The sequence below is a fragment of the Leuresthes tenuis genome, unplaced genomic scaffold (genome assembly GCF_036924035.1).
Source record: "Leuresthes tenuis unplaced genomic scaffold, fLeuTen1.0.hap1 SCAF_1, whole genome shotgun sequence".
Lineage (NCBI taxonomy): Eukaryota > Metazoa > Chordata > Actinopteri > Atheriniformes > Atherinopsidae > Leuresthes > Leuresthes tenuis.
The window spans coordinates 5059011-5081948 of record NW_027325355.1 but is presented as its reverse complement, the minus strand read 5'-3'; the positions used below and the strand labels follow the sequence as shown (position 1 = coordinate 5081948).

The 22938-nt window shown below is 44.6% G+C and overlaps 2 protein-coding genes, 25 non-coding genes and 19 pseudogenes across 29 annotated transcripts in view; 2 read left to right on the top strand and 44 right to left on the bottom strand.

Annotated features, from left to right (window-relative positions):
- LOC140294513 (protein NLRC3-like) overlaps positions 1 to 22938 on the top strand; it is a 1060349-nt gene that overhangs the window by 216370 nt on the left and 821041 nt on the right. The window lies entirely within an intron of this gene.
- The window catches only part of LOC140265576 (uncharacterized), a 180399-nt gene that overhangs the window by 59550 nt on the left and 97911 nt on the right, over positions 1 to 22938 (bottom strand). The window lies entirely within an intron of this gene.
- Positions 250 to 368, bottom strand: LOC140294435 (5S ribosomal RNA). Its single transcript, XR_011912783.1, has one exon. It is a non-coding gene; the product is annotated as a 5S ribosomal RNA (ribosomal RNA).
- LOC140299563 (5S ribosomal RNA) lies at positions 638 to 756 on the bottom strand (annotated as a pseudogene).
- Positions 1026 to 1144, bottom strand: LOC140294627 (5S ribosomal RNA; annotated as a pseudogene).
- LOC140298728 (5S ribosomal RNA) lies at positions 1414 to 1532 on the bottom strand. Its single transcript, XR_011914348.1, has one exon. It is a non-coding gene; the product is annotated as a 5S ribosomal RNA (ribosomal RNA).
- LOC140294337 (5S ribosomal RNA) lies at positions 1802 to 1920 on the bottom strand (annotated as a pseudogene).
- Positions 2190 to 2308, bottom strand: LOC140291089 (5S ribosomal RNA; annotated as a pseudogene).
- On the bottom strand, positions 2578 to 2696 carry LOC140289836 (5S ribosomal RNA; annotated as a pseudogene).
- Positions 2966 to 3084, bottom strand: LOC140309634 (5S ribosomal RNA; annotated as a pseudogene).
- LOC140296720 (5S ribosomal RNA) lies at positions 3354 to 3472 on the bottom strand. The gene has a single exon (XR_011912992.1). It is a non-coding gene; the product is annotated as a 5S ribosomal RNA (ribosomal RNA).
- Positions 3742 to 3860, bottom strand: LOC140298120 (5S ribosomal RNA). The gene has a single exon (XR_011913796.1). It is a non-coding gene; the product is annotated as a 5S ribosomal RNA (ribosomal RNA).
- LOC140299892 (5S ribosomal RNA) lies at positions 4130 to 4248 on the bottom strand. The gene has a single exon (XR_011914777.1). It is a non-coding gene; the product is annotated as a 5S ribosomal RNA (ribosomal RNA).
- On the bottom strand, positions 4518 to 4636 carry LOC140297611 (5S ribosomal RNA). Its single transcript, XR_011913331.1, has one exon. It is a non-coding gene; the product is annotated as a 5S ribosomal RNA (ribosomal RNA).
- Positions 4906 to 5024, bottom strand: LOC140291755 (5S ribosomal RNA; annotated as a pseudogene).
- LOC140297970 (5S ribosomal RNA) lies at positions 5294 to 5412 on the bottom strand. Its single transcript, XR_011913659.1, has one exon. It is a non-coding gene; the product is annotated as a 5S ribosomal RNA (ribosomal RNA).
- Positions 5682 to 5800, bottom strand: LOC140298533 (5S ribosomal RNA). The gene has a single exon (XR_011914171.1). It is a non-coding gene; the product is annotated as a 5S ribosomal RNA (ribosomal RNA).
- On the bottom strand, positions 6070 to 6188 carry LOC140297991 (5S ribosomal RNA). Its single transcript, XR_011913678.1, has one exon. It is a non-coding gene; the product is annotated as a 5S ribosomal RNA (ribosomal RNA).
- On the bottom strand, positions 6458 to 6576 carry LOC140297990 (5S ribosomal RNA). The gene has a single exon (XR_011913677.1). It is a non-coding gene; the product is annotated as a 5S ribosomal RNA (ribosomal RNA).
- LOC140294138 (5S ribosomal RNA) lies at positions 6846 to 6964 on the bottom strand (annotated as a pseudogene).
- On the bottom strand, positions 7234 to 7352 carry LOC140291084 (5S ribosomal RNA; annotated as a pseudogene).
- Positions 7622 to 7740, bottom strand: LOC140288372 (5S ribosomal RNA). The gene has a single exon (XR_011912154.1). It is a non-coding gene; the product is annotated as a 5S ribosomal RNA (ribosomal RNA).
- Positions 8010 to 8128, bottom strand: LOC140315751 (5S ribosomal RNA; annotated as a pseudogene).
- On the bottom strand, positions 8398 to 8516 carry LOC140297989 (5S ribosomal RNA). The gene has a single exon (XR_011913676.1). It is a non-coding gene; the product is annotated as a 5S ribosomal RNA (ribosomal RNA).
- On the bottom strand, positions 8786 to 8904 carry LOC140299015 (5S ribosomal RNA). The gene has a single exon (XR_011914604.1). It is a non-coding gene; the product is annotated as a 5S ribosomal RNA (ribosomal RNA).
- On the bottom strand, positions 9167 to 9285 carry LOC140299211 (5S ribosomal RNA; annotated as a pseudogene).
- Positions 9555 to 9673, bottom strand: LOC140311354 (5S ribosomal RNA; annotated as a pseudogene).
- On the bottom strand, positions 9943 to 10061 carry LOC140294934 (5S ribosomal RNA). Its single transcript, XR_011912822.1, has one exon. It is a non-coding gene; the product is annotated as a 5S ribosomal RNA (ribosomal RNA).
- Positions 10331 to 10449, bottom strand: LOC140298022 (5S ribosomal RNA). Its single transcript, XR_011913706.1, has one exon. It is a non-coding gene; the product is annotated as a 5S ribosomal RNA (ribosomal RNA).
- On the bottom strand, positions 10719 to 10837 carry LOC140280842 (5S ribosomal RNA). Its single transcript, XR_011909735.1, has one exon. It is a non-coding gene; the product is annotated as a 5S ribosomal RNA (ribosomal RNA).
- LOC140307802 (5S ribosomal RNA) lies at positions 11107 to 11225 on the bottom strand (annotated as a pseudogene).
- LOC140298452 (5S ribosomal RNA) lies at positions 11495 to 11613 on the bottom strand. The gene has a single exon (XR_011914098.1). It is a non-coding gene; the product is annotated as a 5S ribosomal RNA (ribosomal RNA).
- Positions 11883 to 12001, bottom strand: LOC140308520 (5S ribosomal RNA; annotated as a pseudogene).
- LOC140298451 (5S ribosomal RNA) lies at positions 12271 to 12389 on the bottom strand. The gene has a single exon (XR_011914097.1). It is a non-coding gene; the product is annotated as a 5S ribosomal RNA (ribosomal RNA).
- Positions 12659 to 12777, bottom strand: LOC140298532 (5S ribosomal RNA). The gene has a single exon (XR_011914170.1). It is a non-coding gene; the product is annotated as a 5S ribosomal RNA (ribosomal RNA).
- On the bottom strand, positions 13047 to 13165 carry LOC140297988 (5S ribosomal RNA). Its single transcript, XR_011913675.1, has one exon. It is a non-coding gene; the product is annotated as a 5S ribosomal RNA (ribosomal RNA).
- On the bottom strand, positions 13435 to 13553 carry LOC140284458 (5S ribosomal RNA; annotated as a pseudogene).
- Positions 13823 to 13941, bottom strand: LOC140289424 (5S ribosomal RNA). Its single transcript, XR_011912254.1, has one exon. It is a non-coding gene; the product is annotated as a 5S ribosomal RNA (ribosomal RNA).
- LOC140307796 (5S ribosomal RNA) lies at positions 14211 to 14329 on the bottom strand (annotated as a pseudogene).
- LOC140298091 (5S ribosomal RNA) lies at positions 14599 to 14717 on the bottom strand. The gene has a single exon (XR_011913770.1). It is a non-coding gene; the product is annotated as a 5S ribosomal RNA (ribosomal RNA).
- On the bottom strand, positions 14987 to 15105 carry LOC140297854 (5S ribosomal RNA). The gene has a single exon (XR_011913553.1). It is a non-coding gene; the product is annotated as a 5S ribosomal RNA (ribosomal RNA).
- Positions 15375 to 15493, bottom strand: LOC140300751 (5S ribosomal RNA). Its single transcript, XR_011914862.1, has one exon. It is a non-coding gene; the product is annotated as a 5S ribosomal RNA (ribosomal RNA).
- LOC140298836 (5S ribosomal RNA) lies at positions 15764 to 15882 on the bottom strand. Its single transcript, XR_011914439.1, has one exon. It is a non-coding gene; the product is annotated as a 5S ribosomal RNA (ribosomal RNA).
- Positions 16152 to 16270, bottom strand: LOC140309571 (5S ribosomal RNA; annotated as a pseudogene).
- On the bottom strand, positions 16540 to 16658 carry LOC140269212 (5S ribosomal RNA; annotated as a pseudogene).
- On the top strand, positions 17263 to 17381 carry LOC140282585 (5S ribosomal RNA; annotated as a pseudogene).

Sequence of the window (22938 nt, the reverse complement as noted above, 5' to 3'; positions counted from 1 at the left end):
TGCATTATATAGGTACTGGAATCATACGGTTACTCTATGTAACCAGATAATTGCCGAGAAAGGCTGATATGTAGTGGGCACATCTTCATCCCTGATGTGATTATTACCTTCAGTTGAAACTGAGACTCTCAGATCACTTCGTGTCTGCCAACAAAGCAGCAGCAGCTGAAGATGACCAACTTCCTCATGTGTCACAGGGTGATCAGACGTTGCAACAAAAGACATACATGTGGTAGAGAGAAGAGAAAAAGCTTACAGCACCTGGTATTCCCAAGCGGTCTCCCATCCAAGTACTAATCAGGCCCAACCCTGCTTGGCTTCCGAGATCAGACGAGGTCGGGCATATTCAGGGTGGTGTGGACGTAAGCAACAATATCTGTGAACAATGTGCATTATATAGGTACTGGAATCATACGGTTACTCTATGTAACCAGATAATTGCAGAGAAAGGCTGATATGTAGTGGGCACATCTTAATCCCTGATGTGATTATTACCTGCAGTTGAAACTGAGACTCTCAGATCACTTCGTGTCTGCCAACAAAGCAGCAGCAGCTGAAGATGACCAACTTCCTCATGTGTCACAGGGGGATCAGACGTTGCAACAAAAGACATGCAAGTGGTAGAGAGAAGAGAAAAAGCTTACAGCACCTGGTATTCCCAAGCGGTCTCCCATCCAAGTACTAACCAGGCCCAACCATGCTTGGCTTCTTAGATCAGATGAGGTCAGGCATGTTCAGGGTGGTGTGGCCGTAAGCAACAATGTCTGTCACAAATGTGCATTATATAGGTACTGGAATCATACAGTTCCTCTATGTAACCAGATAATTGCCGAGAAAGGCTAACTTGTAGTGGGCACATCTTCTTCCCTGTCATGATTATTATCTGCAGTTGAAACTGAGAATCTCAGATCACTTCGTGTCTGCCAACAAAGCAGCAGCAGCTGAAGATGACCAACTTCCTCATGTGTCACAGGGTGATCAGACGTTGCAACAAAAGACATGCAGGTGCTAGAGAGAAGAGAAAAAGCTTGCAGCACCTGGTATTCCCAAGTAGCCTCCCATCCATGTACTAACCAGGCCCAACCCTGCTTGGCTTCCGAGATCAGACGAGGTTGTGCATCTTCAGGGTGGTTTGGCCGTAAGCAACAATGTCTGTGACAAATGTGCATTATATAGGTACTGGAATCATACAGTTCCTCTATGTAACCAGATAATTGCCAAGAAAGGCTGATATGTAGTGGGCATATCTTCATCCTTGATGTGATTACTACCTGTAGTTGAAACTGAGACTCTCAGATCACTTCGTGTCTGCCAACCAAGCAGCAGCAGCTGAAGATGACCAACTTCCTCGTGTGTCACAGGGTGATCAGACGTTGCAACAAAAGACATGCATGTGGTAGAGAGAAGAGAAAAAGCTTACAGCACCTGGTATTCCCAAGCAGTCTCCCATCCAAGTACTAACCAGGCCCAACCCTGCTTGGCTTCCGAGATCAGACGACGTCGGGTATATTCAGGGTGGTGTGGCCGTAAGCAACAACATCTGTGAACAATGTGCATTATATAGGTACTGGAATCATACGGTTACTCTATGTAACCAGATAATTGCAGAGAAAGGCTAATATGTAGTGGGCACATCTTAATCCCTGATGTGATTATTAACTGCAGTTGAAACTGAGACTCTCAGATCACTTCGTGTCTGCCAACAAAGCAGCAGCAGCTGGAGATGACCAACTTCCTCATGTGTCACAGGGTGATCAGACGTTGCAACAAAAGACATGCAGGTGGTAGAGAGAAGAGAAAAATTTTACAGCACCTGGTATTCCCAAGCAGTCTCCCATCCAAGTACTAACCAGGCCCAACCCTGCTTGGCTTCTTAGATCAGATGAGGTCGTGCATGTTCAGGGTGGTGTGGCCGTAAGCAACAATGTCTGTCACATATGTGCAATATATAGGTACTGGAATCATACAGTTCCTCTATGTAACCAGATAATTGCCGAGAAAGGCTAACTTGTAGTGGGCACATCTTTTTCCCTGTCGTGATTATTATCTGCAGTTGAAACTGAGAATCTCAGATCACTTCGTGTCTGCCAACAAAGCAGCAGCAGCTGAAGATGACCAACTTCCTCATGTGTCACAGGGTGATCAGACGTTGCAACAAAAGACATGCATGTGGTAGAGAGAAGAGAAAAAGCTTACAGCTCCTGGTATTCCCAAGCAGTCTCCCATCCATGTACTAACCAGGGCCAACCCTGCTTGGCTTCCGAGATCAGACGAGGTCGGGCATATTCAGGGTGGTGCGGCTGTAAGTAACAATGTCTGTCACAAAAGTGCATTATATAGGTACGGGAATCATACGGTTACTCTATGTAACCAGATAATTGCCAAGAAAGGCTGATATGTAGTGGGCATATCTTCATCCTTGATGTGATTACTACCTGTAGTTGAAACTGAGACTCTCAGATCACTTCGTGTCTGCCAACCAAGCAGCAGCAGCTGAAGATGACCAACTTCCTCGTGTGTCACAGGGTGATCAGACGTTGCAACAAAAGACATGCAGGTGGTAGAGAGAAGAGAAAAAGCTTACAGAACCTTGTATTCCCAAGCAGTCTCCCATCCAAGTACTAACCAGGCCCAACCCTGCTTGGCTTCCGAGATCAGACGACGTCGGGTATATTCAGGGTGGTGTGGCCGTAAGCAACAATATCTGTGAACAATGTGCATTATATAGCTACTGGAATCATACGGTTACACTATGTAACCAGATAATTGCCGAGAAAGGCTAATATGTAGTGGGCACATCTTAATCCCTGATGTGATTATTACCTGCAGTTGAAACTGAGACTCTCAGATCACTTCGTGTCTGCCAACAAAGCAGCAGCAGCTGAAGATGACCAACTTCCTCATGTGTCACAGGGTGATCAGACGTTGCAACAAAAGACATGCATGTGGTAGAGAGAAGAGAAAAAGGTTACAGCACCTGGTATTCCCAAGCGGTCTCCCATCCAAGTACTAACTAGGCCCAACCCTGCTTGGCTTCCGAGATCAGACTAGGTCGGGCATATTCAGGGTGGTGTGGCTGTAAGCAACAATCTCTGTCACAAATGTGCATTATATAGGTACTGGAATCATACGGTTACTCTATGTAACCAGATAATTGCAGAGAAAGGCTGATATGTAGTGGGCACATCTTAATCCCTGATGTGATTATTACCTTTAGTTGAAACTGAGACTCTCAGATCACTTCGTGTCTGCCAACAAAGCAGCAGCAGCTGAAGATGACCAACTTCCTCAAGTGTCACAGGGTGATCAGACATTGCAACAAAAGACATGCAGGTGCTAGAGAGAAGAGAAAAAGCTTACAGCACCTGGTATTCCCAAGCGGTCTCCCATCCAAGTACTAACCAGGCCCAACCCTGCTTGGTTTCCGAGATCAGACGAGGTCGGGCATATTCAGGGTGGTGTGGCCGTAAGAAAAAATGTCTGTGACAAATGTGAATTATATCGGTACTGGAATCATACAGTTCCTCTATGTAACCAGATAATTGCCGAGAAAGGCTAACTTGTAGTGGGCACATCTTCTTCCCTGATGTGATTATTATCTGCAGTTGAAACTTAGAATCTCAGATCACTTCGTGTCTGCCAACAAAGCAGCAGCAGCTGAAGATGACCAACTTACTCATGTGTCACAGGGTGATCAGACGTTGCAACAAAAGACATGCAGGTGGTAGAGAGAAGAGAAAAAGCTTACAGCACCTGGTATTCCCAAGCGGTCTCCCATCCAAGTACTAACCAGGCCAAACCCCGCTTGGCTTCCGAGATCAGACGAGGTCGGGCATGTTCAGGGTGGTGTGGCTGTAAGCAACAATGTCTGTAACAAATGTGCATTATATAGGTACTGGAATCATACAGTTCCTCTATGTAACCAGATAATTGCCAAGAAAGGCTGATATGTAGTGGGCACATCTTAATCCCCGATGTGATTATTCTCTCCAGCTGAAACTGAGAATCTCAGATCACTTCGTGTCTCCCAACAAAGCAGCAGCAGCTGAAGATGACCAACTTCCTCATGTGTCACAGGGTGATCAGACATTGCAACAAAAGACATGCAGATGGTAGAGAGAAGAGAAAAAGCTTACAGCACCTGGTATTCCCAAACGGTCTCCCATCCAAGTACTAACCAGGCCCAACCCTGCTTGGCTTCCGAGATCAGACGAGGTCGGGCATATTCAGGGTGGTGTGGCCGTAAGCAACAATATCTGTGAAAAATGTGCATTATATAGGTACTGGAATCATACGGTTACTCTATGTAACCAGATAATTGCCGAGAAAGGCTGATATGTAGTGGGCACATCTTCATCCCTGATGTGATTATTACCTTCAGTTGAAACTGAGACTCTCAGATCACTTCGTGTCTGCCAACAAAGCAGCAGCAGCTGAAGATGACCAACTTCCTCATGTGTCACAGGGTGATCAGACATTGCAACAAAAGACATGCAGATGGTAGAGAGAAGAGAAAAAGCTTACAGCACCTGGTATTCCCAACCAGTCTCCCATCCAAGTACTAACCAGGCCCAACCCTGCTTGGCTTCCAAGATCAGACGAGGTTGGGTATATTCAGGGTGGTTTGGCCGTAAGCGACAATGTCTGTGACAAATGTGCATTATATAGGTACTGGAATCATACAGTTCCTCTATGTAACCAGATAATTGCCGAGAAAGGCTAACTTGTAGTGGGCACATCTTCTTCCCTGTCGTGATTATTATCTGCAGTTGAAACTGAGAATCTCAGATCACTTTGTGTCTGCCAACAAAGCAGCAGCAGCTGAAGATGACCAACTTCCTCATGTGTCACAGGGTGATCAGACGTTGCAACAAAAGACATGCAGGTGGTAGAGAGAAGAGAAAAAGCTTACAAAACCTGGTATTCCCAAGCAGTCTCCCATCCAAGTACTAAGCAGGCCCATCCCTGCTTGGCTTCCGAGATCAGACGACGTCGGGTATATTCAGGGTGGTGTGGCCGTAAGCAACAATATCTGTGAACAATGTGCATTATATAGGTACTGGATTCATACGGTTACTCTATGTAACCAGATAATTGCCGAGAAAGGCTGATATGTAGTGGGCACATCTTAATCCCTGATGTGATTATTACCTGCAGTTGAAACTGAGACTCTCAGATCACTTCGTGTCTGCCAACAAAGCAGCAGCAGCTGAAGATGACCAACGTCCTCATGTGTCACAGGGTGATCAGACGTTGCAACAAAAGACATGCAGGTGGTAGAGAGAAGAGAAAAAGCTTACAGCACCTGGTATTCCCAAGCAGTCTCCCATCCAAGTACTAACCAGGCCCAACCCTGCTTGGCCTCCGAGATCAGACGAGGTCGGGCATGTTCAGGGTGGTGTGGCCGTAAGCAACAATGTCTGTGACAAAGGTGCATTATATCAGTACTGGAATCATACAGTTCCTCTATGTAACCAGATAATTGCCGAGAAAGGCTGATATGTAGTGGGCATATCTTCATCCTTGATGTGATTACTACCTGTAGTTGAAACTGAGACTCTCAGATGACTTCGTGTCTGCCAAAAAAGCAGCAGCAGCTGAAGATGACCAACTTCCTCATGTGTCACAGGGTGATCAGACGTTGCAACAAAAGACATGCACGTGGTAGAGAGAAGAGAAAAAGCTTACAGCACCTGGTATTCCCAAGCAGTCTCCCATCCAAGTACTAACCAGGCCCAACCCTGCTTGGCTTCCGAGATCAGACTAGGTCGGGCATATTCAGGGTGGTGTGGCTGTAAGCAACAATGTCTGTCACAAATGTGCATTATATAGGTACTAGAATCATACGATTACTCTATGTAACCAGATAATTGCCGAGAAAGGCTGATATGTAGTGGGCACATCTTCATCCCTGATGTGATTATTACCTGCAGTTGAAACTGAGACTCTCAGATCACTTCGTGTCTGCCAACAAAGCAGCAGCAGCTGAAGATGACCAACTTCCTCATGTGTCACAGGGTGATCAGACGTTGCAACAAAAGACATGCAGGTGGTAGAGAGAAGAGAAAAAGCTTACAGCACCTGGTATTCCCAAGCAGTCTCCCATCCAAGTACTAACCAGGCCCAACCTTGCTTGGCTTCCGAGATCAGACGAGGTCGGGCATATTCAGGGTGGTGTGGCTGTAAGCAACAATGTCTGTCACAAATGTGCATTATATAGGTACTGGAATCATACGGTTACTCTATGTAACCAGATAATTGCCGAGAAAGGCTGATATGTAGTGGGCACATCTTCATCCCTGATGTGATTATTACCTGCAGTTGAAACTGAGACTCTCAGATCACTTCGTGTCTGCCAACAAAGCAGCAGCAGCTGAAGATGACCAACTTCCTCATGTGTCACAGGGTGATCAGACGTTGCAACAAAAGACATGCACGTGGTAGAGAGAAGAGAAAAAGCTTACAGCACCTGGTATTCCCAAGCAGTCTCCCATCCAAGTACTAACCAGGCCCAACCTTGCTTGGCTTCCGAGATCAGACGAGGTCGGGCATATTCAGGGTGGTGTGGCTGTAAGCAACAATGTCTGTCACAAATGTGCATTATATAGGTACTGGAATCATACAGTTCCTCTATGTAACCAGATAATTGCCGAGAAAGGCTAACTTGTAGTGGGCACATCTTCTTCCCTGTCATGATTATTATCTGCAGTTGAAACTGAGAATCTCAGATCACTTCGTGTCTGCCAACAAAGCAGCAGCAGCTGAAGATGACCAACTTCCTCATGTGTCACAGGGTGATCAGACGTTGCAACAAAAGACATGCAGGTGCTAGAGAGAAGAGAAAAAGCTTGCAGCACCTGGTATTCCCAAGTAGCCTCCCATCCATGTACTAACCAGGCCCAACCCTGCTTGGCTTCCGAGATCAGACGAGGTCGTGCATCTTCAGGTTGGTTTGGCCGTAAGCGACAATGTCTGTGACAAATGTGCATTATATAGGTACTGGAATCATACAGTTCCTCTATATAACCAGATAATTGCCAAGAAAGGCTGATATGTAGTGGGCATATCTTCATCCTTGATGTGATTACTACCTGTAGTTGAAACTGAGACTCTCAGATCACTTCGTGTCTGCCAACAAAGCAGCAGCAGCTGAAGATGACCAACTTCCTCGTGTGTCACAGGGTGATCAGACGTTGCAACAAAAGACATGCATGTGGTAGAGAGAAGAGAAAAAGCTTACATTACCTGGTATTCCCAAGCAGTCTCCCATCCAAGTACTAACCAGGCCCAACCCTGCTTGGCTTCCGAGATCAGACGACGTCTGGTATATTCAGGGTGGTGTGGCCGTAAGCAACAATATCAGTGAACAATGTGCATTATATAGGTACTGGAATCATACGGTTACTCTATGTAACCAGATAATTGCAGAGAAAGGCTAATATGTAGTGGGCACATCTTAATCCCTGATGTGATTATTACCTGCAGTTGAAACTGAGACTCTCAGATCACTTCGTGTCTGCCAACAAAGCAGCAGCAGCTGGAGATGACCAACTTCCTCATGTGTCACAGGGTGATCAGACGTTGCAACAAAAGACATGCACGTGGTAGAAAGAAGAGAAAAAGCTTACAGCACCTGGTATTCCCAAGCGGTCTCCCATCCAAGTACTAACCAGGCCCAACCCTGCTTGGCCTCCGAGATCAGACGAGGTCGGGCATGTTCAGGGTGGTGTGGCCGTAAGCAACAATGTCTGTGACAAAGGTGCATTATATCAGTACTGGAATCATACAGTTCCTCTATGTAACCAGATAATTGCCGAGAAAGGCTGATATGTAGTGGGCATATCTTCATCCTTGATGTGATTACTACCTGTAGTTGAAACTGAGACTCTCAGATGACTTCGTGTCTGCCAAAAAAGCAGCAGCAGCTGAAGATGACCAACTTCCTCATGTGTCACAGGGTGATCAGACGTTGCAACAAAAGACATGCACGTGGTAGAGAGAAGAGAAAAAGCTTACAGCACCTGGTATTCCCAAGCAGTCTCCCATCCAAGTACTAACCAGGCCCAACCCTGCTTGGCTTACGAGATCAGAATAGGTCGGGCATATTCAGGGTGGTGTGGCTGTAAGCAACAATGTCTGTCACAAATGTGCATTATATAGGTACTAGAATCATACGATTACTCTATGTAACCATATAATTGCCGAGAAAGGCTGATATGTAGTGGGCACATCTTCATCCCTGATGTGATTATTACCTGCAGTTGAAACTGAGACTCTCAGATCACTTCGTGTCTGCCAACAAAGCAGCAGCAGCTGAAGATGACCAACTTCCTCATGTGTCACAGGGTGATCAGACGTTGCAACAAAAGACATGCAGGTGGTAGAGAGAAGAGAAAAAGCTTACAGCACCTGGTATTCCCAAGCAGTCTCCCATCCAAGTACTAACCAGGCCCAACCTTGCTTGGCTTCCGAGATCAGACGAGGTCGGGCATATTCAGGGTGGTGTGGCTGTAAGCAACAATGTCTGTCACAAATGTGCATTATATAGGTACTGGAATCATACGGTTACTCTATGTAACCAGATAATTGCCGAGAAAGGCTGATATGTAGTGGGCACATCTTCATCCCTGATGTGATTATTACCTGCAGTTGAAACTGAGACTCTCAGATCACTTCGTGTCTGCCAACAAAGCAGCAGCAGCTGAAGATGACCAACTTCCTCATGTGTCACAGGGTGATCAGACGTTGCAACAAAAGACATGCACGTGGTAGAGAGAAGAGAAAAAGCTTACAGCACAAGGTATTCCCAAGCGGTCTCCCATCCAAGTACTAACCAGGCCCAACCCTGCTTGGCCTCCGAGATCAGACGAGGTCGGGCATGTTCAGGGTGGTGTGGCCGTAAGCAACAATGTCTGTGACAAAGGTGCATTATATCGGTACTGGAATCATACAGTTCCTCTATGTAACCAGATAATTGCAGAGAAAGGCTGATATGTAGTGGGCACATCTTCATCCCTGATGTGATTATTACCTGCAGTTGAAACTGAGACTCTCAGATCACTTCGTGTCTGCCAACAAAGTAGCAGCAGCTGAAGATGACCAACTTCCTCATGTGTCACAGGGTGATCAGACGTTGCAACAAAAGACATGCATGTGGTAGAGAAAAAGCTTAAAGCACCTGGTATTCCCAAGTGGTCTCCCATCCAAGTACTAACCAGGCCCAACCCGGCTTGGCTTCCGAGATCAGACGAGGTCGGGCATGTTCAGGGTGGTGTGGCCGTAAGCAAATCTATCTGTGAACAATATGCATTATATAGGTACTGGAATCATACGGTTCCTCTATGTAACCAGATAATTGCCGAGAAAGGCTGATGCGTATTGGGCACATCTTCTTCCCTGTGGTCATTATTCTCTCCAGCGGAAACTGAGACTCTCAGATCACTTCGTGTCTGCCAACAAAGCAGCAGCAGCTGAAGATGACCAACTTCCTCATGTGTCACAGGGTCATCAGACGTTGCAACAAAAGACATGCAGGTGCTAGAGAGAAGAGAAAAAGCTTACAGCACCTGGTATTCCCAAGTAGTCTCCCATCCAAGTACTAACCAGGCCCAATCCTGCTTGGCTTCCGAGATCAGACGAGGTCAGTCATGTTCAGGGTGGTGTGGCCGTAAGCGACAATGTCTGTCACAAATGTGAATTATATAGGTACTGGAATCATACAGTTCTTCTATGTAACCAGATAATTGCTGAGAAAGGCTGATATGTAGTGGGCACATCTTCATCCCTGATGTGATTATTACCTGCAGTTGAAACTGAGACTCTCAGATCACTTCGTGTCTGCCAACAAAGCAGCAGCAGCTGAAGATGACCAACTTCCTCATGTGTCACAGGGTGATCAGACGTTGCAACAAAAGACATGCATGTGGTAGAGAGAAGAGAAAAAGCTTAAAGCACCTGGTATTCCCAAGTGGTCTCCCATCCAAGTACTAACCAGGCCCAACCCTGCTTGGCTTCCGAGATCAGACGAGGTCGGGCATATTCAGGGTGGTGTGGCTGTAAGCAACAATGTCTGTCACAAATGTGCATTATATAGGGACTGGAATCATACGGTTACTCTATGTAACCAGATAATTGCCGAGAAAGGCTGATATGTAGTGGGCACATCTTCATCCCTGATGTGATTATTACCTGCAGTTGAAACTGAGAGTCTCAGATCACTTCGTGTCTGCCTACAAAGCAACAGCAGCTGAAGATGACCAACTTCCTCATGTGTCACAGGATGATCAGACGTTGCAACAAAAGACATGCAGGTGGTAGAGAGAAGAGGAAAAGCTTACAGCACCTGGTATTCCCAAGCAGTCTCCCATCCAAGTACTAACCAGGCCCAACCCTGCTTGGCTTCCGAGATCAGACGAGGTCGGGCATATTCAGGATGGTGTGGCTGTAAACAACAATAACTGTCACAAATGTGCATTATATAGGTACTGGAATCATACGGTTACTCTATGTAACCAGATAATTGCCGAGAAAGGCTGATATGTAGTGGACACATCTTCATCCCTGATGTGATTATTACCTGCAGTTGAAACTGAGACTCTCAGATCACTTCGTGTCTGCCAACAAAGCAGCAGCAGCTGAAGATGACCAGCTTCCTCATGTGTCACAGGGTGATCAGACGTTGCAACAAAAGACATGCAGGTGGTAGAGAGAAGACTAAAAGCTTACAGCACCTGGTATTCCCAAGCGGTCTCCCATCCAAGTACTAATCAGGGCCAACCCTGCTTGGCTTCCGAGATCAGACGAGGTCGGGTATATTCAGGGTGGTGTGGCCGTAAGCAACAATATCTGTGAACAATGTGCATTATATAGGTACTGGAATCATATGGTTACTCTATGTAACCAGATAATTGCCGAGAAAGGCTAACTTGTAGTGGGCACATCTTCATCCCTGATGTGATTATTACCTGCAGTTGAAACTGAGACTCTCAGATCACTTTGTGTCTGCCAACAAAGCAGCAGCAGCTGAAGATGACAGACTTCCTCATGTGTCACAGGGTGATCAGACGTTGCAACAAAAGACATGCATGTGGTAGAGAGAAGAGAAAAAGCTTACAGCACCTGGTATTCCCAAGCGGTCTCCCATCCAAGTACTAACCATGCCCAATCCTGCTTGGCTTCCGAGATCAGACGAGGTCGGGCATATTCAGGGTGGTGTGGACGTAAGCAACAATATCTGTGAACAATGTGCATTATATAGGTACTGGAATCATACGGTTACTCTATGTAACCAGATAATTGCAGAGAAAGGCTGATATGTAGTGGGCACATCTTAATCCCTGATGTGATTATTACCTGCAGTTGAAACTGAGACTCTCAGATCACTTCGTGTCTGCCAACAAAGCAGCAGCAGCTGAAGATGACCAACTTCCTCATGTGTCACAGGGGGATCAGACGTTGCAACAAAAGACATGCAAGTGGTAGAGAGAAGAGAAAAAGCTTACAGCACCTGGTATTCCTAAGCGGTCTCCCATCCAAGTACTAACCAGGCCCAACCCTGCTTGGTTTCTTAGATCAGATGAGGTCAGGCATGTTCAGGGTGGTGTGGCCGTAAGCAACAATGTCTGTCACAAATGTGCATTATATAGGTACTGGAATCATACAGTTCCTCTATGTAACCAGATAATTGCCGAGAAAGGCTAACTTGTAGTGGGCACATCTTCTTCCCTGTCATGATTATTATCTGCAGTTGAAACTGAGAATCTCAGATCACTTCGTGTCTGCCAACAAAGCAGCAGCAGCTGAAGATGACCAACTTCCTCATGTGTCACAGGGTGATCAGACGTTGCAACAAAAGACATGCACGTGGTAGAGAGAAGAGAAAAAGCTTACAGCACCTGGTATTCCCAAGCAGTCTCCCATCCAAGTACTAACCAGGCCCAACCCTGCTTGGCTTCCGAGATTAGACTAGGTCGGGCATATTCAGGGTGGTGTGGCTGTAAGCAACAATGTCTGTCACAAATGTGCATTATATAGGTACTAGAATCATACGATTACTCTATGTAACCAGATAATTGCCGAGAAAGGCTGATATGTAGTGGGCACATCTTCATCCCTGATGTGATTATTACCTGCAGTTGAAACTGAGACTCTCAGATCACTTCGTGTCTGCCAACAAAGCAGCAGCAGCTGAAGATGACCAACTTCCTCATGTGTCACAGGGTGATCAGACGTTGCAACAAAAGACATGCAGGTGGTAGAGAGAAGAGAAAAAGCTTACAGCACCTGGTATTCCTAAGCGGTCTCCCATCCAAGTACTAACCAGGCCCAACCCTGCTTGGTTTCTTAGATCAGATGAGGTCAGGCATGTTCAGGGTGGTGTGGCCGTAAGCAACAATGTCTGTCACAAATGTGCATTATATAGGTACTGGAATCATACAGTTCCTCTATGTAACCAGATAATTGCCGAGAAAGGCTAACTTGTAGTGGGCACATCTTCTTCCCTGTCATGATTATTATCTGCAGTTGAAACTGAGAATCTCAGATCACTTCGTGTCTGCCAACAAAGCAGCAGCAGCTGAAGATGACCAACTTCCTCATGTGTCACAGGGTGATCAGACGTTGCAACAAAAGACATGCACGTGGTAGAGAGAAGAGAAAAAGCTTACAGCACCTGGTATTCCCAAGCAGTCTCCCATCCAAGTACTAACCAGGCCCAACCCTGCTTGGCTTCCGAGATCAGACTAGGTCGGGCATATTCAGGGTGGTGTGGCTGTAAGCAACAATGTCTGTCACAAATGTGCATTATATAGGTACTAGAATCATACGATTACTCTATGTAACCAGATAATTGCCGAGAAAGGCTGATATGTAGTGGGCACATCTTCATCCCTGATGTGATTATTACCTGCAGTTGAAACTGAGACTCTCAGATCACTTCGTGTCTGCCAACAAAGCAGCAGCAGCTGAAGATGACCAACTTCCTCATGTGTCACAGGGTGATCAGACGTTGCAACAAAAGACATGCAGGTGGTAGAGAGAAGAGAAAAAGCTTACAGCACCTGGTATTCCCAAGCAGTCTCCCATCCAAGTACTAACCAGGCCCAACCTTGCTTGGCTTCCGAGATCAGACGAGGTCGGGCATATTCAGGGTGGTGTGGCTGTAAGCAACAATGTCTGTCACAAATGTGCATTATATAGGTACTGGAATCATACGGTTACTCTATGTAACCAGATAATTGCCGAGAAAGGCTGATATGTAGTGGGCACATCTTCATCCCTGATGTGATTATTACCTGCAGTTGAAACTGAGACTCTCAGATCACTTCGTGTCTGCCAACAAAGCAGCAGCAGCTGAAGATGACCAACTTCCTCATGTGTCACAGGGTGATCAGACGTTGCAACAAAAGACATGCACGTGGTAGAGAGAAGAGAAAAAGCTTACAGCACCTGGTATTCCCAAGCAGTGTCCCATCCAAGTACTAACCAGGCCCAACCCTGTTTGGCTTCTTAGATCAGATGAGGTCGGGCATGTTCAGGGTGGTGTGGCTGTAAGCAACAATGTCTGTCACAAATGTGCATTATATAGGTACTGGAATCATATGGTTACTCTATGTAACCAGATAATTGCCGAGAAAGGCTGATATGTAGTGGACACATCTTCATCCCTGATGTGATTATTACCTGCAGTTGAAACTGAGACTCTCAGATCACTTCGTGTCTGCCAACAAAGCAGCAGCAGCTGAAGATGACCAACTTCCTCATGTGTCACAGGGCGATCAGACGTTGCAACAAAAGACATGCAGGTGGTAGAGAGAAGAGAAAAAGCTTACAGCACCTGGTATTCCCAAGCGGTCTCCCATCCAAGTACTAATCAGGGCCAACCCTGCTTGGCTTCCGAGATCAGACGAGGTCGGGTATATTCAGGGTGGTGTGGCTGTAAGCAACAATATCTGTGAACAATGTGCATTATATAGGTACTGGAATCATATGGTTACTCTATGTAACCAGATAATTGCCGAGAAAGCCTAACTTGTAGTGGGCACATCTTCATCCCTGATGTGATTATTACCTGCAGTTGAAACTGAGACTCTCAGATCACTTTGTGTCTGCCAACAAAGCAGCAGCAGCTGAAGATGACAGACTTCCTCATGTGTCACAGGGTGATCAGACGTTGCAACAAAAGACATGCATGTGGTAGAGAGAAGAGAAAAAGCTTACAGCACCTGGTATTCCCAAGCGGTCTCCCATCCAAGTACTAACCATGCCCAATCCTGCTTGGCTTCCGAGATCAGACGAGGTCGGGCATATTCAGGGTGGTGTGGACGTAAGCAACAATATCTGTGAACAATGTGCATTATATAGGTACTGGAATCATACGGTTACTCTATGTAACCAGATAATTGCAGAGAAAGGCTGATATGTAGTGGGCACATCTTAATCCCTGATGTGATTATTACCTGCAGTTGAAACTGAGACTCTCAGATCACTTCGTGTCTGCCAACAAAGCAGCAGCAGCTGAAGATGACCAACTTCCTCATGTGTCACAGGGGGATCAGACGTTGCAACAAAAGACATGCAAGTGGTAGAGAGAAGAGAAAAAGCTTACAGCACCTGGTATTCCTAAGCGGTCACCCATCCAAGTACTAACCAGGCCCAACCCTGCTTGGTTTCTTAGATCAGATGAGGTCAGGCATGTTCAGGGTGGTGTGGCCGTAAGCAACAATGTCTGTCACAAATGTGCATTATATAGGTACTGGAATCATACAGTTCCTCTATGTAACCAGATAATTGCCGAGAAAGGCTAACTTGTAGTGGGCACATCTTCTTCCCTGTCATGATTATTATCTGCAGTTGAAACTGAGAATCTCAGATCACTTCGTGTCTGCCAACAAAGCAGCAGCAGCTGAAGATGACCAACTTCCTCATGTGTCACAGGGTGATCAGACGTTGCAACAAAAGACATGCACGTGGTAGAGAGAAGAGAAAAAGCTTACAGCACCTGGTATTCCCAAGCAGTCTCCCATCCAAGTACTAATCAGGGCCAACCCTGCTTGGCTTCCGAGATCAGACGAGGTCGGGTATATTCAGGGTGGTGTGGCCGTAAGCAACAATATCTGTGAACAATGTGCATTATATAGGTACTGGAATCATATGGTTACTCTATGTAACCAGATAATTGCCGAGAAAGGCTAACTTGTAGTGGGCACATCTTCATCCCTGATGTGATTATTACCTGCAGTTGAAACTGAGACTCTCAGATCACTTCGTGTCTGCCAACAAAGCAGCAGCAGCTGAAGATGACAGACTTCCTCATGTGTCACAGGGTGATCAGACGTTGCAACAAAAGACATGCATGTGGTAGAGAGAAGAGAAAAAGCTTACAGCACCTGGTATTCCCAAGCGGTCTCCCATCCAAGTACTAACCAGGCCCAACCTTGCTTGGCTTCCGAGATCAGACGAGGTCGGGTATATTCAGGGTGGTGTGGCCGTAAGCAACAATATCTGTCACAAATGTGCATTATATAGGTACTGGAATCATACAGTTCCTCTATGTAACCACATAATTGCCGAGAAAGGCTGATGCGTATTGGACACATCTTCTTCCCTGTCGTGATTATTCTCTCCAGCGGAAACTGAGATTCTCAGAACACTTCGTGTCTGCCAACAAAGCAGCAGCAGCTGAAGATGACCAACTTACTCATGTGTCACAGGGTGATCAGACGTTGCAACAAAAAAACATGCAGGGGGTAGTGAGAAGAGAAAGAGCTTACAGCACCTGGTATTCCCAAGCAGTCTCCCATCCAAGTACTAACCAGGCCCAACCCTGCTTGGCTTCCGAGATCAGACGAGGTCGGGTATTTTCAGGGTGGTGTGGCCGTAAGCAACAATGGCTGTCACCAATGTGCATTATATAGGTACTCGAATCATACGGTTATTCTTTGTAACCAGATAATTGCCGAGAAAGGCTGATATGTAGTGGGCACTTCTTCATCCCTGATGTGATTATTAACTGCAGTTGAAACTGAGACTCTCAGATCACTTCGTGTCTGCCAACAAAGCAGCAGCAGCTGAAGATGACCAACTTCCTCATGTGTCACAGGGTGATCAGACGTTGCAACAAAAGACATGCATGTGGTAGAGAGAAGAGAAAAAGCTTACAGCACCTGGTATTCCCAAGCAGTCTCCCATCCAAGTACTAACCAGGCCCAACCCTGCTTGGCTTCCTAGATCAGACGAGGTCAGGGATGTTCAGGGTGGTGTGGCCGTAAGCAACAATGTCTGTGACAAATGTGCATTATATAGGTACTCGAATCATACGGTTATTCTTTGTAACCAGATAATTGCCGAGAAAGGCTGATATGTAGTGGGCACATCTTCATCCCTGATGTGATTATTAACTGCAGTTGAAACTGAGACTCTCAGATCACTTCATGTCTGCCAACAAAGCAGCAGCAGCTGAAGATGACCAACTTCCTCATGTGTCACAGGGTGATCAGACGTTGCAACAAAAGACATGCAGGGGGTAGAGAGAAGAGAAAAAGCTTACAGCACCTGGTATTCCCAAGCAGTCTCCCATCCAAGTACTAACCAGGATCAACCCTGCTTGGCTTCCGAGATCAGACGAGGTTGGGTATATTCAGGGTGGTGTGGCCGTAAGCAACAATGTCTGTAACAAATGTGCATTATATAGGTACTGGAATCATACAGTTCCTCTATGTAACCAGATAATTGCCGAGAAAGGCTGACTTGTAGTGGGCACATCTTCTTCCTTGATGTGATTATTACCTGCAGTTGAAACTGAGACTCTCAGATCACTTCGTGTCTGCCAACAAAGCAGCAGCAGCTGAAGATGACCAATTTCCTCATGTGTCCAAGATCGGACGTGTTCAGGGTGGTTTGGCTGTAAGCAAAAGTCACCGTGACAAATATCTATTATATAGCTGCTGGAACCATATGTTTCTTCTAGTTTTTCACATAATTGGCTTGAGAGGCTGATGTTGATCCTGCACATGTTCTTCTCTTGTGTTGGTTCTCTGCAGCTGAAAGTGAGACTCTCAGATAACTTTGTGTCTGTCGACCTCTTCTGTTCCCTGTGTGTAGTTTTGTGTTCAGCGTCACACAGAGAGACCGAGGCTGCTTAGTTAGATGAAATCATCACAAATTGCTCATTTTTAAACAGTTACATTATATTTTAGAAGTCAGAACACAGTAATAGATGTTGTTTCAGCATCTATAAAAAGCTAATTTCAGACTGATTCTCTCTCTTACGGCCGTACCACCCTGAACACGCCTGATCTCGTCCGATCTTGGAAGCTAAGCAGTGTCGAACCTGGATAGTACTTGGATGGGAGACCGCCTGGGAATACGAGGTGCTGTAAGTTTTTTACACCTGCAGGAGGCGCTGCTGCTCACTCAACACAGACAGCTTCTTGACATACATCACATTGGGAAGGAATCAGTCAAATAAATTCACTTTTCAATCTTTGTCAAACACTGGAAATGAGCGCACACATAAACCTGATTTAGGTCACTCATTCATATCATCTTCCAGCACTGCTCAGCTCACAGTGACTTCATCTGTCTGAATTCTTCTGGATACCAAACACACACAAATATTATTGTCTCACGTTAGTCTGCAGACTGTTAACAGATCTTCCTGCAGTCTGTAGATTCATCCCATTTCCTTCCTTCCTAAGAATCCCTGCTGATATCCAAGGTGCTGATCCCAGATCTGCTCAGATGTCCCAGGTTCTCCTCTTCTTTTATCCTCACACACTGAACTGTCTCCTCATCTATGTGTTAACAACCAGAACCCACTGATGTGGGCTCAGAAATAAAGTTTCCAATGTTTTCCAAACACAAATGAATACATTTCAGAAATGTATTGAGGCCAGATAGAAAAAGTGCACGTGCAGCCACTTTAAACTGTCAAATAGGCAATTTAACGGCAGTTATATTTATGTTTCTCCACTAGATGCAGCTATGATTTTATGGCCATAGAGGAAGTCCGTATAACACGTTTGTTTTAAGTGTTTTGATGTTTATATTTATTGTTTAGCAATGTTTAAAGGATATAGTTAATAACATTTGGTGTTAGGTAAAAGTTAAAAGTTAAAACTTGATAAGTTTAGTTTAAGGTGACCGTGATGTCACTTCCGGTTTTAAAAAGCGGTCCGGTAAACTGGTATCATTGATATGGATCCAATTAAGAAAGCAATCAACGAAGACCATAAGCGGTTTTAAGTTTACCGGTTTGTCCACTTGTAGGCCGAAGTGGTATGTAAGTTTATGTTTGTAAATAATATATTTTCTTTTAGTTGAGACTTGTGTAATGTAATATTTGTACATCATTTGTGTTTTATCAGTTCTACGGTGTACTTGTGGTGAAAGCCGACGATGAAGACCACAGTAAAAATCAGTGAAAAGAACACAAGTCTCGTATCTGTAAACAAGCCGGCATATGTTTTTTTCCAAAGACCACGTCCAGCATTTGATTGAAATTGACCTCTCTGCCCCCTGTATTTCCACACTGCTGGTGTATCAGTGAGAACACTGAAACGCAGAATGCGACAGTGGGGCCTCTCAAAAAGGGAAGGCTACAGTAAAATGACAGATGATGAACTTGACAGCTTGGTCTCTGCCATCAAGCAAGACTCCCAGAATTTGGGTTGGTGCTTTTTACAGAAAGTTTTTATTTGCATTATATCATGCACTTGTCCATAGCATTATAAAAAGATTTGTGTCATAATAGTAACATTTGAAATGACAGGGCTTTCCACAGGCACCGGCTGCCGGCCATATAGCCTCCACAACTAAGTCTAGCTGAGGGCCGGCTACTTTAATGACTGCTATTTTTATAGCCTAAAGGCTATCAATATTATTTTTTCAATTTTCTAGTCTGTGCCTTAGTGGAGAGTCCTGGACATTATCTTAACAACGGTCATCATAGCATGTATACCTGAGAAAAAGTTAAATGCCTAAATTGTTTGTTCACATGATTATCAATCAATATATCTTAAATAAAAGTGGTTTTCACTTCTTTTCCTACAGGTCACAGAATGGTAAAAGGTCGTCTTACGGCTTTAGGCCACAGAGTTCAGTGGACAGAGTGTGGGATTCGATGCACCGGGTTGATAGTCTAGGAATACTACAGAGAATGACAAGCCTCGGATGTGTTGTGAGAAGGACCTACAATGTCGCAGCTCCTCTGTCACTCGTACATAAAGATACCAACCACAAGTTGATCAGGTAAGCTGACAGCAAAGGACATCACATGGACATTATATATTTATATATTGATTTAAAAAATGGTCTATGGCATACATTCTGCAGATTTCTGGAATCTGGTGTAATGGACCACGATGTAGCTGCATTAAACAATTGATACATTTTTATTTCACAGATATGGTGTGGTAATGTTTGGAATAGATGTTTCTTTAAGAAAGGTCAGTGTCCCCATGGAGATTATAGTGTGGGATATAATATTCAACTTAATTTTGTTAAAGCTATACTTTTCTTTCTGGCATTTTTACACTTTTCTTTTGTAATCTTAAAATGCTCCTAATAAGCTTATGGCACACTAAAATGTAAAAGCAAGCCACCAGGTCTTGAAACTACACACGAACTACAACGCAGGCCGTGCTAACATTAGCCTGGTAGATCACAAGTTGTTTATATTCGGACACGGCAAGCACAAGAATAGCCTTGATGGACGTGGTAACTGGACCGCTGATAACTTGACAACATTCTCCGCTCCGACATCCGGGGGAGATGGAACGCACCATCACTTTCTCACCTCACACGTCAGGGAGGAGGGGAGCGTCACAGGTCAGGCAGGGGGAAGAGGGGGAGACTTTGGAGGGAGGGGGAGTTGTTCATGTTTAAATTTTTACTAAGTGCTGTGCTACATGCCAGAAAGGTAAGTATAGCTTTAAGTCTAACATCACACATGGAACAATATTTCATTCATTTATTATTCTTATAGTATTGTAGTTAATGTTTAATGTGTTTCTGTGGGGTTTATGTTTTCCAAATGCTCACAAAGATCATGTACCGACACGCTGCCAATAACAACAAGGCATCAACAGCCCAAGATTTCTTCCTTCAGGCTGTAGAGACGCATGGTTTTCCATCCAGGTAACATGCTATGTTTTGTTTTGAGGTTGCTGTTTTTATGTTTACATTGTTATATTTTTACAAGATGTTAAAAGAAATGTAAAGTCAACAATATTGTTGACTTTACATTTCCACTGACATAATCACAATATTATATGTATGTCTTTACAGTGATCTGCTGTTCAAGGGTGTTTCAGTCTTATAATATAAGCATTTTTATTTTTATTAATAAATTCCTTTCCAACTAGTGTCTCCTCCAGGATTAGCAGATGATGAAACCTGTTGTGAATTTACAACAAAAATATAGAACAAATTTCTACAACACATTCCTGTACAACTTGGACCTGTACATTGGATCTCTTTTTATCATAGTAGTATTGGAGACTAGTGTGTACATATATATAATTATTTATCATGTCTATCTATTCTTTGCTGCTCAGGTCCCTGATCGTAGTCAGGCCATCCTCCTATGATTAGATGCAGAGGACAGCTGATTTTCCTTTGCCTGCCTTTTGTGTTGAAGGACTGAGTCACACAGTTTTGTCAACCACATATTTTATTTATTTGGACTTTTTTGAAAGAGTATCCATACCAAGGAGTAAAATTGTACAATCCTCTTTTTCCTAAATCAGTAACAACTTGTGCGCACCGCATGGAGTTGGCGCTCAGATCCCGGCAGGCAGAAATTGCTGCTCCTTGATTGGATGATTGGTTGGCCCATGGGTGGGCACCGGGTTAATTGTGCAGGCTTTTGAGTAGTTCTCCTTGTTGCTGATTGTTACCATGGGATTGTTTTTACTGTTTCCTTCTCCTTTTGCTTCTGTATCCAAATTCCAAATGGAGAGCATGGAAAAATATATGCATTGCAAATGAATATGCAAGAAGAAACCAAATAGATTCAATTAGTGACACCCAGAGGTGAGAAGGCAAATAGCACAGAACCTCTCAGCTGAATGTTTCACTTTTTCAACATTAACCAACTTAAGGCCTCTCTTTGGAATTGGTCAATCACACACTCTGGTGTGACTTGACAACTGACTAACCTCATCCACTCATCTTCTTTCCAGAACACAACCATGACAGCAAACACCTGAAGGTTCCACTGCAATTTGAACTCGGATCACTGGATTCAAAGTCCAGAGTGCTGACCTTTACACCATGGAACCCCTTCCACAGGTAAACTATGCTCTTAGTCATGCAAATGCGTGACAACATAAAGGTTTAAAGCAAATTGGGTTTTTTTTTTTGGCCTATATATATATATAATATGCCAAATTTGGTGGCATGTTTACACATCTGTTTCATTCTTGGTTCAATTACTAATCTGTTTGTCACAGTCAGATGATATAAATGATGCTTGTTTGAATTAAGGTAATATATATCATTCCAGCAGAATTGACAAGCACAGGGTAGAGAAGTCAAACACACAAAAGAGAGGAGAGGCAGTGAACCAGTGGGTGAAAGACTTCCTCGCTGAGTATGCAGAGAGCTTCACACAAGTCTCCATTGTCCTTGAGGCAAACATCGACAGGTGCATCTATGGTCAGAAAGGCTTCGAGGACAGCAGCTTTGAGGAGATGTGGGAGCTCTACAGTCAGCATGGAAGATTAAAGAAAAAGCCAGAGCAGTTCACTGACAGCGAGAGAGACAGAGCACAGAAGGCCTACAGCTCAGTGAGGAGGTGGTTGAACACACCGGTGACCCACATCACAAGTGTGACGATGAAGAGGTTCAGAAAGTATATTTATGAGAAGGAGAAAGTAAGTGTTCAGAAAGAGAAAGTTTAGAATTACACAGAAAATAACAAATACTCAAATAGGTGGTATTTCATCAACTAAGTGTTGAGTGTTTAGTGTTGTAAGTATGCTTGTTTGTGTTTGGTAAGTGAAACGTGGTATATCATACATTCTGATTGTTACACTGCCTTATTGTCCAGCAACTGCAGGAAAGCACCTCTAAGTATAGTCCTTCATTATGGCCCGGTGATGAAGCTGAGATGGTAGCTGCATGCGAGTCTGTGGAACGTAAGTAAGACACATCAGTCAATTTATATGATGTAGTTTTATGTAAATAAGTCATAATATAAGATAAAAAATTTGATACATTTTTAGACTCTACCCAGTCCCAGGAGTCTAAGACTCAAGATTCTGGTTGCAGAGACAAGGTAAAGCTGCCAAACTCCAGTGTTTCCCAAAGGCTTTTTCACCCCTCTTCAGTGCCCAAGCAGCCTGAGTCCACCGCACCACCCAAGCTGCCAGAGTCCGCCGCACCACCCAAGCTGCCAGAGTCCACCGCACCACCCAAGCTGCCAGAGTCCACCGCTGCTCAAGAGGCGAAGGGTGATGAAGTCAGACCGCATGTGGTTTTCCCCTCCAGAACCTCCAGGCTTCGTCGGAGGTGCTCTGCCTGTACCACACCTGTTTTTCCACAGCCGTGTCTTTGCGTGGCGCCCTGTAGGAGTCTGGAGATGTTCCCTGAAGTGTCCTCGTGGCGATGAGTGTGTTGGAAAGGGTCGTAATGTGTACCTGTACAAGTCTGGCTACCACCACCGGGTATAACTCAATTCAGCTGTGTTAGAGTAAAAGCATCATGGTTGAATAATGATTACATTGTATCTAAACATGTAAAAGGAAAAGTTCCTTGAAAATCATCTGGATTTTATTATATATTGTTATATGTTATTATCATTATTGTTATTATATATTTTTCGCTGATCTGCACTCCAGGTACGGCACATTTGTGACGTATCCAACTGGTACACGATGCTGACGGAGGTCCTGTGCTGTGGGCCTTGCACAAAGTCAGCCAGGGGTGGAGAAGGTG